We start from the raw sequence: 16,576 nt of genomic DNA, 5'->3' as shown, positions 1-16,576 counted from the left end.
AGGATTTCCACTGCCTTTAGGGGTGGGGGTCATCAGCATTTCACTGGTATTGAGATGATATTCTGCTTGTATTCAGATCGAATTCCACTGAAAACTTGATGGAATTCTACTGTAGTCTTGATGTTATACCACTGGTATTTTAAGTGGAATTCCACTGGAAACCTGATGGAATTCTACTGGAATCTTGATGGTATACCACTAGTATTTCAAATGGAATTCCACTGGAAACTTGATGGAATTCAACTGGAATCTTGATGGTATACCCCTGGTATTTTAAGTGTAAATCACTGGAAACTTGATGGAATTCAACTGGAATCTTGATGGTATACCGCTGGTATTCTGGTAGAATTCCACTGGTATTTTTCAACGGTATTTTGGTGGGATTCCAAATGAATTCCACTGGAAAATAATCGCTATTCTAGTGGAATACCAACACTATTCCGTTGAAAAATACCAGTGGAACTGAGATGGAATTCCAGTTGATGTTCCAGTGGTATTCCAGATGTTCATTTTCACTAGCCAGTAAATTAACCTTTACCCTGCTAAATCTCTTAAATGAACTGGTCCATCATTCAATTTTGACAGTACCACTTATTATTCAAAGGGATGTTCTCTGAAAATTTACTGACTGAATAGCCAACAGTACAGACCATGATCAGCCTGCACAGTTGGTCTACACTAATCGCAAAGGCAAAACCAAATGCCGCCAGCAAGCTAAAGGTTAAATCCAGAAGAACCGCCAGCAGGCTAAAGGTTAAATCCAGAAGAACAAGTGAAATTCACATTCCATTTATGTTCAAAGGTCAAAATCCACAAATTTATATCCCAAAGAAAATAGCTTTTTCTGCCCCAAAACCACGAAATTTCATGCCCACGAAATCAACTGATTTCACAGCATTATATTCACAGAAATAATAAGGAAAGGTTTAACTACAATAACATTCAAATTTAACATTATCAAAATATTAAATGAGCCGCGCCATGAGAAAACCAACACCATGGCTTTGCGACCAGCATGGATCCAGACCAGCCTGCGTATCCGCGCGCCTGCGCTTCCACGCAGTCTGGTCAAAATCCATGCTGTTCGCTAATGGTTTCTCTAATTGCAATAGACTGCGTGGATGCGCAGGCTGGTCTGGATCCATGCTGGTCACAAAGCCACTATGATGGTTTTCTCATGGCGCGGCTCAAATGATGTTCTGTCTCAATTATATATTGACTGTGCTACTTATAATTAAGTACATAACCCAATCTTAAATAATTTTATATTGGATTATAAACTATTTATGAGTAGCTACTAAAATTTGCATTGAATTGAACAGTTTTGCATGAATATTAAAGGAAATGTAATTTATATGATTATATCATGCATTAAATTATTGAAGTATCTCCCATGATTCATTTAAATCGTAACTATATAAAAATTTGCACTGCACTGAAATATACTGAGTAATTTACTGTGTAATCCTTTGATTTTGTTTGAATAAAATTCCATGGTTTAATAAGCCAAAGTGACATTTTAGTGAGTGCAAGAACTTGTTGCTTAAAAAAAACAAAAGATAAAAATAAATTGGAACATAATTTCTCTGTTTGTTTAATAGCATTTACTTTTGTAGATTGTCTGAACCTGGAAATCAACGAAAAGTAGTCCCCAACAAATGATTTTGTTTTCTTCCTAATGATTTTGTTTTCTTCCGCACAGCTTAATAGGCAATATTGATACTGTGAATTCATAACTAATTTTCACAGAATATGTGGTTGCATCAAATAAAAAAAAATAACAGCCTAATTAATATTATATGCACAATTTAAGTTTTTTACAGGTTATCTTCAAAATTTGAAATCCACAAATTTAAGTCTGACTCCATAAAATAATAGATTATGCCAAAACCACGAAAAATTAAATGATTTCTCATTATCATTTTTTTCCCCGTAATTATAGCAATCCATGTTGTCATAGAAAATTGACAAAACATTAAAGGGACTATAACCCACACATTTTGGGCAAAAAATAATTTATTTAAAAAATCCATATTAAAGTGAATACTCTGAAAGTGACGATAGTAGTACAAACTTATTGACAAGATTTTTGAAAGATAAATAACCAAAAACATTGTGCAGAAGGTAGTAAACTATTCCAAGGTTTTTGAAATAATGCAGAAAATTTGCATTTTTCTTGCATTTTTACCAATATCTAACTTTCATTTCACCCACTTTTATCATTTTTCTATCCCAACCATGGTAGAAATGCATGAACATGTTGAAAAATTTCACCCAAACTGTAGGCGAGTAGCTTTAAATATTTTGTTAAGAATTTGTGATAAACACAATATACAAACATACTTACTTGTATTATAATATTCACAGTAGGTTTGTATCATCAGAGACTTATACATCATTCAACGAACTGACATAGTTACTGCAGGCAATTACGTCTCAGCAACACTTCAGTGGCAAAAATATTTCTATATCCAGAGCCGAGTATTTTCTCAATTGCCTATTTACCATACAGTATCATTAGTACATTTTTACTGTACTGTTTATTAATATACCGGGGATGTTTATAATGATTCACCACGCATGGTATGTATTGAATGTATTGTATGACTGTTTGTTCTTGCTACCATAACTACATTATTTTTATTATAATGAAGATACATACACTGTCTATAATCATTATCCTGCTATATTTCTGTAATGAAGCTGTCCATTTTTCAATTTGGACAGTACCATTAACTGTTAAAAGGGATGCTTACCGAAAAAATACTGACTGAATGGCGACCAGTGTAGATCATGATCAGACTGCATGGATGTGCAGACTGATCATGATCTACTCTGGTCGCTGAGGCAGAGTTAATCATGTCCAGCATGATTAGAGATAATCATTTCCCTGTGTGCTAAGCAAGGTTTAGTTACTAATGTATTATATAATTTCATTTCATCAACGCAAAAAAATCACACTACCGGTATTTAACATTCTAAGATTTAAGATATAGGTCCATGTTTGGAGAAAAAAGTTTGAACGTCATCAAATCATAGAAAAAAAGCATTATTTTACATGAAAATTTAACAGCACATTTATATTATTTTAAAAGACCATTCTCAATTTACTCATATGTATTGAATTCCGGAAAGGGACTGCATGAAGGGGCCACACTTCTGGACAGTTCAGCAACTTTAAAAACGCATCATTTTTAAGAAGCTGTTACATATCTTCTTTTTGATGCATTCGCAACATCACATGAGTGTTTAAACTTTACATAACTAGGTAAAACATCGTTTTTAACAATTGTTTACATTTATTTCTTTACAAATGACATTCTTATTTAAAGGGGAACAACTCCTTTAGAATATTTTAAGTATACAAATCTGTGGGACAAAACAGTAAAACATGTATTGGACAGATAAGCTGTTGGTCATGATGATGTTCATTTGCTTAAAAAAATCTGTTGTTTTGTGATATACTGCTAAACCTTAACTGCAACAGTTAGTTACTGTAAAGTATATAATCTTTTACTATACTAATTACAGAATTTTTTGCTGTACTAATTACAGTATTTTTACTGTATTAAAAAACAGTATTTTTTTTGTAGTAATAACAGTTATTATTACTACACTAATATCAGTAATTATGTCTCCCACCACACAGTGGTGTGGGAGACATATTGATTTACTCCAGTCTGTGTGTGTGTGTCTGTCTGTCACAAAGCTTGTCCACCCTCTAAGTCGAACATTTCTCATCCGATTTTCACCAAACTTGAACAAAATGTGTTTGGCCATAAGACCTCAGCCAAGTTCGATAACTAGCCAAATCGGTCCAGGCGTCTTGGAGTTATGGCCCTTGAATTACCAAAAATCGGTCTTTTTACTCTTGTCCGCACTCTAATTCGAATATTTCTCATCCAATCTTCACCAAACTTAAACAAAATGTGTTTGACCATGAGAACACGGCCAAGTTCGATAACTAGCCAAATCGGTCTAGGCATTTTGGAGTTACTGCCCTTGAATTATCGAAAAATTGGCCTTTTTACTCATGTCCGCACTCTTAATCAAACATTTCTCATCCGATCTTCACCAAACTTGAACAAAATGTGTTTGACCATGAGACTTCGGCCAAGTTCGATAAATAGCCAAATCAGTCCAGGCATTTTGGAGTTACGGCCCTTGAATTATCGAAAAATTGGCCTTTTTACTCTTGTCCACACTCTAAGTCGAACATTTCTCATCCGATCTTCACCAAACTTGAACAAAATGTGTTTGACCATGAGACCTCGGCCAAGTTCGATAACTAGCCAAATAGGTCCAGGCATTTTAGAGTTACGGCCCTTGAATTACCGAAAAAATCCGTCTGTTTACTCTTGTCCACTCTCTAAGCCGAACATTTCTCATCCAATCTTCACCAAACTTGAACAAAATGTGTTTGGCCATAAGACCTTACCCAGGTTCGATAACTAGTCAAATCCGCCTATGCACTTTTGATTTATGGCCCTTGAATTACTGATTGGATCCACTCATCCAGAGTATCTAATTGGATCCACTCGTCTAAAATATCTAGAGAAACTAACATTTTTCATAGGGGCAGTTGTGGGAGACAATCGCTTTTCTCAAAAGCATCTCTAGTTTTATGTATGAAATTCAATACAGTTGTTGTATGTAGTTATTAAGAAACCTATACTTTGGTGATTTGAATATGTCCAAGTACAACAAGGGTGTCAGACTGTCACAAAAAACACCCGTCTAAATACAAAAATGTATTCAGTTACGTATCATAAAGGTAATAATGTTGATGTTGTATGCCTTGTTAACCCAAAAAGAGAGTAAGATTTTAAGAATCAAGGTATTTGTGAGGTTCCATGTGGGATGAAATTGACAATCGGATCAAAACTGTTTGAATGGACAAGGCTAATTCCGCAGATTTCGAGTAATTCAAGGGCCATAATTGAACTTGGCCGAGATATTATACCCACAAACATTGTCAGCAAGTTCTGTGAAGATCGTATGAAAACTGTTCGACTTAAGGGAGCGGACAAGGCTAAATTTGCAGTTTTTCGAGTAACTCAAGGGATATAATCCAAGAGTGCCTGGGGCTGAGATGTTATGCCCACAAACATTGTCAGCAAGGTTGGTGAAGATCAGATTAAAACTGTCTGACTTAGAATGCAGGCATGCTTTAGGACACCGACCACCCACCCGCCCGCCACGTGTGTTCACATAATACGCCCCACTCTTTCAGAGACACTGGCAGCCATTGAAGGACCTTATAGGTGTAATAACAAAGACTTGAATCTTTAACAATGTGTCTGCATCTGATGCCAAGCATAATAAAACAGGAGGGCCATGATGACCTATATAGCATATTAGTTTATGTAAATCAAGTGACAACCTTGGCAAGGCCAATTTTGACCCTAAGAGGATGACTTCAAAAAGCTTTGTAGAGGACCATTAGACTATACCACATAATTATCATATATACCAGATGTTTAAGCTATGGATCTTGCAGTTTCTAACCAGACAATTAAAAAAAATTATATACATTTTGTATTTCTTTATGAAACAAGTGATACCTGGGTGGGGACAATTTTGTCCCCAGTGGCGGGATTTGAACAAACTTTGTAAAGGAAGACTACAAAAAGCTACAAGCCAAATATCTAAACTCAGACAATATCTAAACCCATTATCCAGGGCTTCAGGTTTTAGACAAGATCTTTTAAATTTTTATGCCCCCAAAGGGAGGCATATAGTTTTTGAACCGTCTGTCCCTCTGTCGGTCTGTCGGTCTGTCAGTCTGTCCGCAATTTTCGTGTCCAGTCCATATCTTTGTCATCGATGGATGGATTTTCAAATAACTTGGCATGAATGTGTACCACAGTAAGATGATGTGTCGCGCGCAAGACCCAGGTCCGTAGCTCAAAGGTCAAGGTCACACTTAGACATTAAAGGATAGTGCATTGATGGGCGTGTCCGGTCCATATCTTTGTCATCGATGGATGGATTTTCAAGTAACTTGGCATGAATGTGTACCACAGTAAGACGACGTGTCGCGCGCAAGACCCAGGTCTGTAGCTCAAAGGTCAAAGTCACACTTAGACATTAAAGGATAGTGCATTGATGGGCGTGTCCGGTCCATATCTTTGTCATCGATGGATAGATTTTCAAATAACTTGGCATGAATGTGTACCACAGTAAGACGACGTGTCGCGCGCAAGACCCAGGTCCGTAGCTCAAAGGTCAAGGTCACACTTAGACATTAAAGGATAGTGCATTGATGGGCGTGTCCGGTCCATATCTTTGTCAACCATGGATGGATTTTCAAATAACTTGGCATGAATGTGTACCACAGTAAGACGACGTGTCGCGCGCAAGACCCAGGTCCGTAGCTCAAAGGTCAAGGTCACACTTAGACGTTAAAGGTCATTTTTCATGATAGTGCATTGATGGGCGTGTCCGGTCCATATCTTTGTCATTCATGCATGGATTTTAAAATAACTACGCATGAATGTGTGACACAGTAAGACGACGTGACGCCCGTAAGACCCAGCTCCTTAGGTCAAAGGTCCTAAACTCTAACATCGGCCATAACTACTCATTCAAAGTGCCATCGGGGGCATATGTCATCCTATGGAGACAGCTCTTGTTTTTCTATGTAAGTCTATGTAAAATGTGTTAACCCAAGGGCAGGGCCACTAACCACCCGCCACCATGATTTGAACAAACTGATGGTGGAGGACCACTGGACAAATCAGTACATGCCATATGTCGGACCACAGGGCATTAGAAGTTAAGACAATACTTTTAAAGTTTTTCCTGTATAAATCTTTAATTATGTAACACAAGTGAACCATATATTCAAAACCCCAGGGTGGGGCTAGTTCTAAACCCAGGGGCATGATTTGCAAACAAAACCTGGTGCATGGCTTCATCAAGAATTCTACACCAAAAGCAAAGTTTCAAACCTACAGCAGCGAAGGGGCAAGTAACCACTTGGCCATGGAGGCCTACTATTCTAAAGGGAGGGAACTCACGTATGTCTGCTACATAAAGTTAGTACATGTACATAGCTGGGAAGTTAAACAGTAATGCACTTTGTCACTAGGTTACATATTTTTCATCACACATCAAGATGCACTTAAGAACATTTCATTACAGGGAAACACAGCTGCAAGATCCGGTGGCTGCTTTTATGATATAATGAGATTATGGTAAAATAAACAGTTCAAGCTGTTTCTATATAAATTAAGGAAAATTAATACATTGTCATGATTGTGATCAAAGAGATTTTTTTGTCCACTCAATCATTCTTTGTTCTCTACTTAATCACACAAATTGTTATTTTTGTAACCTTTTAGGCCTTAGAAGTTCATGCCTTTATATGCATGTTGTTTTCAAATGAGTTGGGTTTTACAGCAAATCGACACAAAAAGGTCATAATGATATCCTCGAATGTTAGTTAGCGATGTCTATGAATAACACAGACAAATTGAATGAACAGTCAAATTAAAGGCCACCACTGTAAAACCTGTGTACAAAGGTCACTATTTTCTTTTCCCACTGTTTATGAAAAACACAGTTAAAACTGAATTTACAGGCAAACCTGTGTTAAAGATCACCTCGAAATAAATGACCACTACTGTAAAACCTGTGTATAAAGGTCACTATTTTCTTTACACATTGTGAAAGAACACTGTAAACAACAAGAGCTGTCAGTGGACAGCGCGCTCGACTATTCTCAGTGCTTGATAGTATAATATAAGCAATAGGTAAAACTTTAACATTACAATAAGCATATTCTAAGTCGAAAAGGGGCCATAATTCAGTCAAAATGCTTGATAGAGTTGCCTCCTCCTTTTTACAGACTGGGGTCATGATGGTAAACAAGTATGCCAAATATGAAAGCAGTATCTCAATGAACTTTGAAAATATTTGGGGTGGTACGCAAACTTTAACATTTATTGTAAGTCGAAAAGGGGCCATAATTCAGTCAAAATGCTTGATAGCATTGCCTCCTCCTTTTCACAGACTGGGGTCATGATGGTAAACAAGTATGCCAAATATGAAAGCAGTATCTCAATGAACTTTGAAAATATTTGGGGTGGTACGCAAACTTTAATATTTATTGTAAGTCGAAAAGGGGCCATAATTCAGTCAAAATGCTTGATAGCGTTGCCTCCTCCTTTTTACAGACTGGGGTCATGATGGTAAACAAGTATGCAAAATATGAAAGCAATATCTCAATGGACTTTGAAAATATTTGGGGTGGTACGCAAACTTCAACATTTGTGTGATGCTAACTGAGTCAGGGGCGAGTAGAATAGCTCCCCTAATAGTCGAGCTAAAACCCATATTTTTCATTTCCAAAGGGTGGTCTTTACAGACATGTTTGCCTGTATTATACAGCATTAATTTATATGGTGCTGTTTTAAAAACATTTTGTGCTGTAATTGTTGGGAAACTAACTTAAAATATTTAACCAGTAACCCTTAAACAGTCAGAAAAATATAGGGGAGCTTTTACTACTAAAATTTGAAACCTGAAATGGCAGTGGTTATTCAAGTTAATGAAATCACTTCAACCCAAGGGTATTAATATATTTCAAAATATCATTCAATTTGTCATTCTTGAATGTACGCACTTATTTTTCCTTGTTTTAAAGAGGAATGTTTCAAATAAAATTTTATGATTTTACCACATTTTTACAGCTTTTGCAACATGGGGTATGAAATTTATTAGATTATCACATTTATATGACTACTGACTGTAGGCGAGTTCTATTTCTCAGATTTATGTCTGATAATGTATGAATTTGCATGGGGAATTCGTTAACCTTCATCCTGCAAAATTTCTAAAATGGACTGGTCTATCATTCAATTTGGACAGTACTAATAAATATTCGAAGGGGTGTTCACTGAAAATTTTCTGACTGAATAGTGAACAGTGTAGAACAAGATGAGCCTGCATGGATGTGCAGGCTCTCATATTGGTCTGCACTGGTTGCAGAGGCAGAATCACTATCTGCCAGCAGGCTAATGGTTAAGGAACTAACATGGCAAGTACAAAATGGTTGTAAATGGTTGGTAGGGGACTAACAAAGGTGACAGTATAATGAAGGAAGGTCGTAGTAGAATAAATGAGACAACAGAATGGAAGATGGTGGAAATTAAAATGCAGGAAAGTGAAAAGTAGAGTAAAGGAAAGGTGACAGTAAGATGGAGGATGGCATCATTGAATGCAAAAAGCAATAAAAAGTAGAATGAAGGCTGGTGACAGTAAAAGGAATGGAAGATGACTTCAGAATGAATGGAAGATGACATCAGAATGAATGGAAGATGACTTCAGAATGAATGAAAGATGACATCAGAATGAATGGAAGATGACTGCAGAATGAATGGAAGATGACATCAGAATGAATGGAAGATGACATCAGAATGAAAGAAAGCAGTAGGATGAAGTAATCTGTCTGTAAGATGTATAGTTTTGTCTAAAAAGAATTGTGACTACAGAACGAAGGTGACAGTAGAAAGAAGAAAGGTGACAGTAGAATGAAGGTGACAGTAGAATGAAGGTAACAGTAGAAAGGTGTCAGTAAAATGAAGGTAACATCACAAACAAAAAATCCACTATTATGGCTATTTCAAGGGCCATAACTCTCTAATAAGCGCTAAGATTATCAAGAAGAATGCCAAGTATGCAAGGTCACATCATGATAAAGACTCAAGCAAGGTTTCATGAATTTACAACAAATACTTTTTGAGCTAGGCACATTATTAGGTGAAAATGTGCATTTTTGACTATTTCAGGGGCCATAACTTTAAAAATAGGGGATGGAGCCAGCCAAAAAACAAGAGGTGCGCAAGTTTATATCATGGTAAAGACTCATGAAGGTTTTCATCCATTTATATCATATACTTTTTGAGCTAGGTGCGTCATAAGGTGAAAATGTGCATTTTTGACTATTTCAAGGGCAATAACTCTGGAAATAGGGGACGGAGGCAGACAAAAAATTTTTTTTTTTTTATTTGGGTTTTACGGCGCACCAACACAGTATAGGTTATATGGCGCCAAACAGGACTACAAATTTTGGTTCCACATCTCATTTACATCGAAATAAAAACATAAGGTATGGAATCAAAATTTGCATCCTGCTGGAATCACAGAGTTACTGCAAAACCAAGTGTTAAGACCCTATTAGTCGCCTCTTACGATCATGCAAGGGTAAGGCAGTGGTTCCAATTCTTTTCATACACAGATTGTCCCAGAACCACATGGGGCGGCAGACAAAAAAATACTAGGTTTAATCAATTTATATGAAATACTTTTTGAGTTAGGCGCGTCACAAGGTGAAAACGTGCATTTTTGACTATTTCAGGGGCCATAACTCTGGATATAAGGGGCTGACCCAGATGAAAAGTAGAAGGTGCGCAAGTTCATATCATGATAAAGACTCATGTAAGGTTTAATCAATTTATATTAAATACTTTTTGAGCTAGGTGCGTCACAAGGTGAAAATGTGTATTTTTTACTATTTCAGAGGCTATAACTCTAGAAATAGGGGGCGGAGGCAGATGAAAAATAAGAAATGCACAAGTTCATATCATGATTAAGACTCATGCAAAGTTTCATGAATCTATATCAAATATTTTTTGAGCTAGGTGTGTCATGAACTTTGGATGGACGGACAAGACCAAATCTATATGCCACTCATGGTGGGGGTGGGGGTGGGGTGGGGGGGAGCACAAAAACTGAATGTAATTGTTGTATAGAAGCTGTTACTCTAGGCAGGTTGACTTCTCAGAAAAATATCTACTGTTACATTGATCCACCTAATCCATAACAGGGTTTTTCGTGAATTGGGCTTTATTTTTCAGTATTTAAATGTAAACTATACATCATTCTAAAGATCTATGACAGCAGTAGTAGGATCTTTTTTTTTTAATTCTAAGGTATCCTTAACCCTTACCCTGCTAAATTTCTATGATGAACTTGTCCATCTTTCAATTTGTACAGTACCATTAACTGCTATAAAGGGGTGCTTACCAAAAAGATACCGACTGAATGGCAAACGGTGCAGATCATGATCAGGCAAACAGTGCAAATCATGATCAGACTGCGTGGATGTGCAGGCTGATCATGATCTACACTGGTCGCAAATGTAGAATCAATTGTGTCCAGCATGATAAGTGTTAATATCGTCAAGTATATGGCCTAAAATATCATTTTTCCAGTGTAAAAATTCAGCAACTTAAAAAAAAAATCTGAAACATTACAAAATTTTGCTTAAGTGCTAACTGAGATATCTTGAAAAATTTATAACAATCCATTCACAATTACAGACTTAATTAATTTCTTTTAAAGTTTGTTTGTCAAAAATGGCAGAATCTGGCAATGAAAAATACCCCTATCAAAATCATTTGACAATCAAAATAAATCAAGATTTTTTTAGAAATTGCAAAGTTCAACTGCATTTCCATTTCTAATTTAAACAGTGGCTGTGAATACAGGCCCCATGTTCACAAAACATTTTCAGTCCCAGCTGAGTTTGATAATGAAACTTTATTTCTCATTTATATCTAAATAGTATGGAAGCGTCCTGGTGCCAGCAGAGAGATTTAAATTTGTCATACATACGACTTACTATCTCCTACGTAGGAGTTAGTATCTCCTACGTAGGAGTTAGTATCTCCTACGTAGGATATAGTATCTCCTACGAAGGACATAGTATCTCCTACGTAGTACTTAATATCTCTTACGTAGGACATAGTATCTCCTACGTAGGACATATTAAGTACTACGTAGGAGTTAGTATCTCCTACGTAGGACTTAGCATCTCGTACGTAGTACTTAGTATCTCCTACGTAGGACTTAGTATCTCCTACGTAGGAGTTAGTATCTTCTACGTAGTACTTAGTATCTCCTACGTAGGAGTTAGTATCTCCTACGTAGGACTTAGTATCTCCTACGTAGTACTTAGTATCTCCTACGTAGGAGTTAGTATCTCCTACATAGTACTTAGTATCTCCTACGTAGGAGTTAGTAACTCGTACGTATGTCACTGACTAAAAGACTCTCAAGCATGCGCAATGGAACAATATACTCGTGTGTACTATTATTTAGTAAGGATTATCTGATTATCTGATACCGGTAGATTACATATTTGTAAATAATTAAACATCTCCCTTCTTTCACTGTCTCACACAAACTTCGTAAGTATGAATTAAAGACATATTTGACCAAGTTCTGAATTTGACAGATGAAGTAGTCAATAAATTTGTTTTAATAGATATTTTTGAACATTTTATTTTGTTGTTGTTGGGTATAGTCACACTGCGCTACCCACAAGGTGCACTTCTAGGCATTGCTTCAGGCATGGGCAGACATCAGGTTACAGCCGCCGACATTCCATAAGCCAACCGGGCAGTATATGAGCATGAAGAATTGAAACATGTCATGTGAGGTTTCGAACCTTTACCATTCGGCTATGGAGGCCTCTCTTGAAATTATGTAGAGAGTTCAAAAATATGATTTAAGTATATCATGAAAGTTACTAAATATAATTACCGCAAGTTATTGTTTTGACCGATTGTGTGATTTGATTGATAAACTTTCTCTCAATAAAGGCACTGACCTACAAATTTTGGCTAAAAATGCTCTTTCTTTAAAATTGAAGTTCGGTCATACATACTATGGACATTAAAATTCGAGTTTTTATTTCTAAACTATCCTTAATCTACTCAATCAAGGAAAAAAGATGCCAGAGCCGGGAATCTAACCCGGGCCGCCACGGCAATGAAAATTTTCCTGCTGTCTTTAAAAATTTACACCACGGAGGAATATGTATACAATGACCCTTGAATGTAGATATTTAATAATTAGGCAGTTTACCTCAGTAAAACGTTACAAACGCTTTTCAATTTCCAGTGTAAAAGATAGTTAAGACAACTAGTTTTCGTGTGTTTCAATGACATATAATCTGTAAGTAATTGATTTAAAGCTTTCTTAAGCGGTATTAGCATTAATTTTTTGATACTGGTACCTAAAATTTCTCTTTTTTCTGTTGTCGTATGATCTCAAGGACAGTGCCTAATAAACAATATTTATTAGGTGTTGAGCTGCGCCATGAGAAAACCAACATAGTGGCTTTGTGACCAGCATGGATCCAGACCAGCCTGAGGATCCGCGCAGTCTGGTCAGGATCCACGCCGTTCGCTTTTAAAGCCTATTGCAATTAGAGAGACCATTAGTGAACAGCATGGATCCTGACCAGACTGTGCGAATGCACAGGCTGGTCTGGATCCATGTTGGTCACAAAGCCACTATGTTGGTTTTCTCATGGCACGGCTCAATTTTCTTTTTCTACATTCAGGTCAAGCATTAACTAGTTACAGGAAATTACTGTAACTGCATCTAAAGCATGATTTAACATGATAATAAACTGTTGATACTTTTTTGTTTCAAACACTCATTTCTACTTTATTTGCATATTAAAGATGATACATTTATGAAGTTTATTAAGGTATAAAGTTCATTAACACCTCTCCCATTCATCTGTTAATAAAAGGTACTCATTGGCAAGCACTTCATTATACAGACTGTGAAGGTCATACAGGATATTCTATGATCCAGGGCACTGGAGTCAATCAAGTTCATTAACACCTCTCCCATTCATCTGTTAATAAAAGGTACTCATTGGCAAGCACTTCATTATACAGACTGTGAAGGTCATACAGGATATTCTATGATCCAGGGCACTGGAGTCAATCAAGGGTTATGTTACATCATGAACACATTTGCAATGATCTCTAATGAGTTGGTGATTATTACCTGCGGCCTGAAGGCCGCAGGTATATTGGAATGCAACAAGTAGTATAGCACATGGGGACTGGGTGATTTCACGTGACTTTTTACCGATATGTGATTGGCTTATCGCATTTATGGAACGCAGTTTTTGCAATATAGCTAGCACTCTATATGATATATAGAATGATTGTGACCTGAATTCCTCATTCATTATTTCATATGATTTATTCAAACTTTCAGCAATGATCAATATTGATACCTTATTGTGCATAAGGGTTTTTATGTTAATTGCTATTAGGCCTAAAAAAATCTTTGTTTCCGGTAATATGCTAAAAAAAATTAGGGTAGGTAGGTCGGAATTTTTTTTTTTTGGAATTTCTTTTTATTAAGGGAGACTTTTCGGAAATTATTTTTGTGTCAAAAAATGACTACAAATAAGGGGGTTATGCCTTTAGAGCATCAGTAAGTTGATTTCTAACATCACTCACCATGTTTAAAGCATAAAAACTGCAGTGTTTAGCAACTTTTTGTTAAGGGTCTTAGGGTCGGGCCAAAAATTTAGGGTAGGTCGGGATACCGGAAACGAACAATTTTCTTTACGCCTTATGGTCCTGTGTTGTCAAGCAAGTCCAGGTGAAGGCATGAATCACATTTGTGAAAGCTCTAGTAAAGTATTTCAATAGTCAAGGAATGCGACCAGTTGAGCTAAAAGTTAGGTTATACATGAAAGGGAAATATAGTTAGTTTTGCTCAAAACATTAACTTTCAGAATTAAGAAATACATAGTTCATATATCTACTTGTAAGTCATGTAGAATGGAGTAATATTTCTTACATTAAAGCGTAATGGTATAATAAAAACAAAACAAGTACGTTATTCACCCATAAGTTACTATCAACAATTTCTGGTCTGTATAACTTCTGGCCGCAGGAAACCTTTCGACTTGTTATAGCTGGAATGAAAACTGCCTAGCTCAGATCGCATTTGTCCAGTCGTTAGAGTCAGAGGTAAGAGGTATTAATTTTATTTTCAGAAAGTGGTATCATAGACTAGCTCCTAGACTATGATATATCTTTTTACATTTTTATGATTGAATGTAGTGAACTGAGCCAGTCTATATCCTATGTCCAATATCATGATAATTTCAACATCAGTCCTGTGTGAAAATCTCTAAAATAGACTGGCTTTTGTCTCTATGAAATTGAATTCGTCAAAAAAGGAAAAAAATATAGAAATACAGTTATTATCAGTCTAGTGGCTAGTCTAGTGGTATCAGAGAGGAAAGTGATTTACATTTAATGACTCTAACGACTGATGCGAGTCTATAGTGTTCCGAAAAACTAATGTCAAATCAACTTGTGGTCCGACGGTTTTGCTTTCTTTTACATGGTGTGTGTATCTTCTATATAATGTATATGTTGTGAAAAAGAGGAAGAATAGAATAGTATTTAAATAAAGTGAAGCATTTTTTGACAGTAAAATCTTTTAATTACCGAATATCACGGAATTTGTAGGTTTCAGTCTTTAAATCTGGTTATCCTTTGTTTTGTTAAGTGTATGCCTAGAGAGAAGAAATTAAGGACGAGTAACTTGGTAAACATGATTTATTCCCCTTTATCGCTCTTCACAGTAGAGGCTATTTTTTTAATATAAGAGCTAATTTCATGCGAAATAACATTTACAATTTTGTTTGATCAGAGTGACTAGATAAAAGAATAACTGACTAGTTGAAACTAACGAAATGTTACAGAACATTGATAATCATGTCAAGCAATCAGGTCTATATGAATTCATTCCTTGTTATTGGTTAGAAACAGTGGTTAAGAGATAATTTCACTGATTGCAATGAAAAGTTATTTATTTAGGCACCTTCTCGAGACAACACATAAAATACAAGAATGTAAATAGTTTAGAAAATAAATCAAATATTGCAATAAATGCCATTTATCAGCACGCAATTAAAAAGTCAACCAGCAATGTTCAACTAGAAAATGCTTTTGTAAAAAAGCGCATGTCTCCCCCAATGCAACGTCCTATAGGCAAGAAGTCAATAGGGGTCAGGAGCGAAAGTCAAAGAGACACTGATGGTTGGCTGCAATAGGGACCATCTACCTGGCATGTCCAGTCATCCTGCTAAATTTCAACACTCTTGGCCTAGTGGTTCTCAAGTCACTGTTCAGGCTCCTGTGACCTTGACCTTTGATCAAATGACCTCAAAATAAATAGGGGTCATCTACTATGCATGTCCAATCATCCTATTAAGTTTCAACATTGTAGGTCAAGTGGTTCTCAAGTTATTTCCAAAAAATGATTTTACATGAACAGGCCACTGTGACCTTGACCTTTAATAGACTGACCCCAAAATCAATAGGGGTCATCTACTCTGCATGTTCAATAATCCTACGAAGTTTCAATATTCTGGGTCAAGTGGTTCTCAAGTTATTGATCGGAACTGGTTATCAATGTTCAGGCCCCTGTGACCTTGACCTTTAACGGAGTGACCCCAAAAACAATAGGGGTCATTTACTCTGCATGAACAATCATCCTATGAAGTTTCAACATTCTGAGTTGAGAGGTTCTCAAGTTATTGATTGGAAATGGTTTTCCATGTTCTGGCCCCTGTGGCCTTGACCTTTAACAGAGTGACCCTAAAATCGTTAGAGGTCATCTACTCTGCATGACCAATCATCCTATGAAGTTTCATCATTCTGGGTCAAGTGGTTCTCAAGTTACTGACCGGAAATGGTTTTCAATGTTCAGGCCCCTGTGACCTTGACCTTTCACA

General features: G+C 36.4%; 2 protein-coding genes across 6 annotated transcripts in view; one reads left to right on the top strand and one right to left on the bottom strand.

Annotated features, from left to right (window-relative positions):
• LOC123533653 (NAD(+) hydrolase SARM1-like) overlaps window positions 1-2,530 on the bottom strand; it is a 104,844-nt gene extending 102,314 nt beyond the window's left edge. For both annotated transcript variants that reach the window (XM_053519740.1, XM_045315393.2), the window contains exon 1: window positions 2,348-2,530. The gene's annotated coding sequence lies outside the window, so the exon portion shown is untranslated. The remainder of the gene's footprint in view (window positions 1-2,347) is intronic.
• LOC123533651 (NAD(+) hydrolase sarm1-like) overlaps window positions 1-16,576 on the top strand; it is a 79,380-nt gene that overhangs the window by 7,393 nt on the left and 55,411 nt on the right. The window lies entirely within an intron of this gene.

The sequence above is a fragment of the Mercenaria mercenaria genome, chromosome 12, assembly GCF_021730395.1.
Source record: "Mercenaria mercenaria strain notata chromosome 12, MADL_Memer_1, whole genome shotgun sequence".
In the NCBI taxonomy this organism is placed as follows: domain Eukaryota; kingdom Metazoa; phylum Mollusca; class Bivalvia; order Venerida; family Veneridae; genus Mercenaria; species Mercenaria mercenaria.
This window is presented reverse-complemented; position numbering and strand designations above follow the sequence as displayed.